The following is a 4,850-nucleotide window of genomic DNA, read 5'->3' as shown; positions in this document are numbered from 1 at the left end:
CCGTATCAGTCATAATTGATCATTATTATCGTTGTAAAGGCAGGATTTATGGCATTGTGCAATCGTTGCAAGTTTACCTAATAACGTGGCCAGTGAGTGTATATATCAGTAAGCTCAAGTATGACATTTGAAAAAACAAACAAAACAAATAGTTCAATATGAGATTATTATTACCATAACTTAATTAAGTTTGAAACAACCAGAAAAATGGGTCAATTTCTCTTTCTACCGATTTTCTCCTGAAATGTTTTTTTTTTTTTTAAACACTAGAAGACTTAATGATGCATCATTTTAATTTTCCCCATGTTCCATTTGCAATAATGATATAGAACTCCTTGTGGCCGTGATTTGAACATGATGTGGGTCAGCTAAAGTTCATGGGAATATTAAAGCTTTAACAGTAGGGGCTGACTGGAGATGAATGTCTCCTTAATTTATGCATGAGGCAGTGATGGTCAAATTAAGCTTCGCGAACTACTGTCTCTATTTTCTGAGCTCAGCTGTGTGTGTGTGTGTGTGTGTGTGTGTGTGTGTGTGTGTGTGTGTGTCCCCGCGTATGTGTCCGCGTGTTTGTGTATTTATAATTCTGAAGGGGTCATATCCCCTGACACCTGAAGAAGACCATGAAATACAACTAAAGCTCCAGAATATAGCAAGTAAGTGAAACATGAGTTTATATGTTACGTTGTTTTCCATATAATTATTCCCTAGATTTAAAATGAATTTATGGAACCAAACCCCCAACTGCTCAGGGTGCCTTTCCATGGGCAGCCCCCCCCCCACTAAGACATCTCTCCATTAGTGCATGTATCGGTACTGAGCATGTGTGTGTAATTCAGGCATGTGTGTACTGTGTATAATAACAACGGAGTGAAAACATTGCAATTTTCCTTGTGGGATTAATGAAGTACAAATTATATAAATAAATAATTTTTATTATAATTATTAGTTGACTTACAGTAGCATAGAACATGAATGGTACATTGGTATTATACCTCTAAATAAACATGATTTAGAGCTTCTATGAGCTATGTTTTTGTTTTAGTTGGTCTTTCCTTTGTACCATAACAACCGGATGACTGGTCGTTGCAGACACCCTGATCTCTCTCTCACACACACACACACACACACACACACACACACACACACACACACACACACACACACACACACACACACACACACACACACACACACACACACAGAAACTGTCTTAGTGTGTTGCGTTTTGTGGTTTTGGCCGGTGTAAGTAACGCCTTTATTAAAGCCTCCATCTACTCATATGCAGGTGCATACTCTTCACCTTGCTTATATCAGGGGTGTGTTTGCCCTCCCTCCCTGTTCTTCTCTTACCTCATACTCCGTCATCTGTTGCCAAATTTGCTTCCTGTTGTAAAAATATTTTTTGGCCCATAAGGGTGACATGTCTGCATTTTTCCCTCATGTGGTGTCACATTCCTGGACGGTGGTAATGATGTCTAGGTCCGGGATGACGGAGTGAGTCCCGCTGATAGAAAGCGTATGAAGTGAAATTGTCTGCAGCAGACTGGAAACCACAGGAAATCCAAGCTAGCTAATGACGTTCAGACAGGTGAGTACAACAACACACTGAAGTCGCTTAATAACAACACCAACAACCACTGTGTTGCCTAGCATTGTAGCGTAGAGTGTGCACCGTTCGTGGTGTATACAAACTATGCAGCTGTTGTGGATTCACTGCCTTTACAGCCACTGTCTTGGTTAATGAATTCAGTAGCGAACCGTGACTCGTAAACCCTGGGCCCTCTGACCCCCCCCCCCCAAATTCCCTCAACGGGGAGAAAAGCAAACTACAAGCCTAGCTTTTTGTGTCCTCTCTTATAGTACTGCAAACAAATATGGATGACAATTCCAGCCCTGAAACAAAAATGGAAGATGCTTGTCCATCCTTAACAGTGCAACGAGAAAACCACATGGAGAGTGAGTATTATCCCCAAAACAAAAAACAGCTGATGTCAGTCAAATGCAAAAAAAATCCTCCTTACAAATGATGGTATCATCCCACATGCTGTGTGTGCCCTTGACCAGAATATGGTGAGGGGTTGGGGGTGCCAAATGCATGATAGCCCACCCCCTCCCTCCCACCACACAACCAACTAGGCCCTCACAGCATTTTGGAACCCCACACCACAAACAATATTGTTTGTCTAATACATAATAGTATTAGATTGGCACAGCGGCCTTTTAAATATATACGTATGTTACCATATATTTCCCAATTAACTAACTTAATTTAAAAAACACATGGATAATAAATTTGCAACAATGTCCTAATAGCTATGGTCTTCCTTAGCCATGATAACGGCTTCCATCGTGAACCAACGAGGCCGGCTAGCTAGTTTAGCGGCAGTGCTAGCTTGTGATTCATGTCCCACAGCAGGCAGAAGTTAGCTGTAATAAAGCCTGTCGATTTAGAGTGAAGGGTTGATCGGTCAATTATAAATTAATCTCACATAGAAGGTTCTTGATTCGAATCCAGGTCGTTCCGGGCCTTTCTGTGTGGAGTTTGTATGTTCTCCCCGTGTTTGCGTGGGTTTCCACCGGGTGCTCCGGATTCTTCCCACCATAAAAGACATGCATCCTAATTAGGACTACAGTTGAAAAATAGCCAATTGGCTAACACTGGCAAATTTACAGAAAGGTTCATTAATGTGCATTGTCCTAATCAAATAAATAAGATAAAATAAAAAAATAAAACTTTAAAAACTATAAAACTATATTATAAATTCAGAACTGGCCCACCAATCACAGATCTGAAAGCATCACATTTTCTTTCCAGCAACAGCCGAGGCATTTTATTTATCATTTTATTCATTTTAACCCTTCACATTCCAACACAAACTGAATGGGCAGGTTTAAAGTGTTTCTTTCCTCAAAAACATTTCTTTAGATGTTGATAAAATAACAACTGATTTTTTTTTTTTTAAGAATTAGTTTTTGCTATTTATTTTTTATTTCATTGGTTTGCACATATAAAAATAATACACGTTAACATGTAAAAGGTTTCCTCGCCACTGTCACTCTAAATGCCTGCTCTTGGAGGAATTACTGGAATTGTTGGGTTGTTGTAAATTATAGAGTGTGGTCTAGATCTACTCCTACCTGTAAAGTGTCTTGAGATAACTCTTGGTATGATTTGATACTATGAATACAATTGAATTGAATCACATGATCAATAAAAGCTGAAGAGATGGAGAAAAAAAACAAACTCAGAAGGGCTTAATCTGGGCACTCTGCGATGCATAGTTTGCATTATCCAATTGATGTAGAAAGAAAAACAAATATTGAAAAAAAACTACCTTTTTTAAAAAATATCTTTGACCCTGACATTTCCCCACTCGTTGAACACTACTGTTGATTCCATAAGAAGTGTTGGGCCACATACAGTAAGTAAGTTATGTGGCTTTATAATCTTTTTATCATTTATCAAATTTCTTTTCCACTGTGTCATGAATGCAGTGACTTGTTTGTGTGTTATTGTGTCACACAGCCAATACGTTTAAACTCATCCTCCACAATCACGCTTCCTCATTTTGTTTATCGTCACGCTGCCTCACATTCCTCTGTCGCCCTCGGCAGCAGCCGGATGTGGGAAATGGATAAGGGCACATTTTTTACACCGCAACTGCACAGTCACTGTGTTCCTCTGCTGCCTTGTCTGGAGAGAGCAGCAGGGGAAGGGGACAAGGGGGTTCCTTTTAGATTGAGCCCATTCTTCCAGTCTGCACCGCTGGACAAATATTTGCTCTAGATTCACTGTAACAAATAGTTGGTCAAATGCCAGTCTTTCTGCATTGTGACATCCTTTTGGGATTTCCCACACCACTTAACCCTTGTAAACTATGACAACACACAAATGTGCATGCTTTCCTGTTTCTGTAGGTGTCTCTTCCTATCTTCTGCATTCCTCTGATGTAAATTCCTCATATTTTCCATCTTTGAGTTGAATGGCTTAAACAATTATACTCCTTCCTGTTTCTAATTGCCTTTTTGTTTTGGTCTGGCTTCTGTTTTGGTTTTGACTTCAAACCATTTATGGTAAATAGCGTGTGAAAGTGATTTATTATAAAACACCTGATAAACGACCCATTCAAATTTCTACAGAAACTTCTGGACTTCCAGAGAAAATATATGAATGAACCAACTTTTCCTGCATGGAACACGTTGCTCTTAATTCTGTGATTTTCATACAGAATGAATACAGAACAAGTAATAAGAAGGTAAGTTTACCTAATAAATGTTGCGGGTCATTTTAGCAGACTGGCTAAACTGGCTAGACTTTTCACATTTACTAACACCATTTTTAAATATTTAGATTCTGGAAGTGCTTTTAGTCATGAATAAATAAATACTAATAAAAAAAAAAGTATACGTCTGCCAAGGAGGTTAGCGTTAAAGAATGGATTCTCTTTGGATGCCATCATGGAAAAATATTTTTTTAAAGCTACATTTTTATTAAAAGAAGAGAAAATATTTATTTTATTATAATTTGACTGATTGCCTTGATATAACGCCTTTAAAGTCAATAGCATAAAAAAACATGTCAGCCAATGCTGAGTGGTTAGTATTTTAAATGATACGTTCTAGTTTGATGACTTGTTCTTTGCATTTGTTCTGAGTCACCGTGATTCAACCATTTTTACCTGTGGTATCGACTAATGAAATGCACATACAGTAACTGCCATATGACTGTACATAAATTTACATAACCCATTCTACAGCAAATAAGGGCAAGGAATACCTGAGAGTCTGTTAGATTGTGTGGGCAACCGGGCTGTGGTCAAATTCATGATGTCTATTTGGTCACTGGT

This window comes from Etheostoma spectabile, chromosome 14 (assembly GCF_008692095.1).
Source record: "Etheostoma spectabile isolate EspeVRDwgs_2016 chromosome 14, UIUC_Espe_1.0, whole genome shotgun sequence".
Classification (NCBI taxonomy): domain Eukaryota; kingdom Metazoa; phylum Chordata; class Actinopteri; order Perciformes; family Percidae; genus Etheostoma; species Etheostoma spectabile.
Note: the sequence above shows the minus strand (reverse complement) of the source record.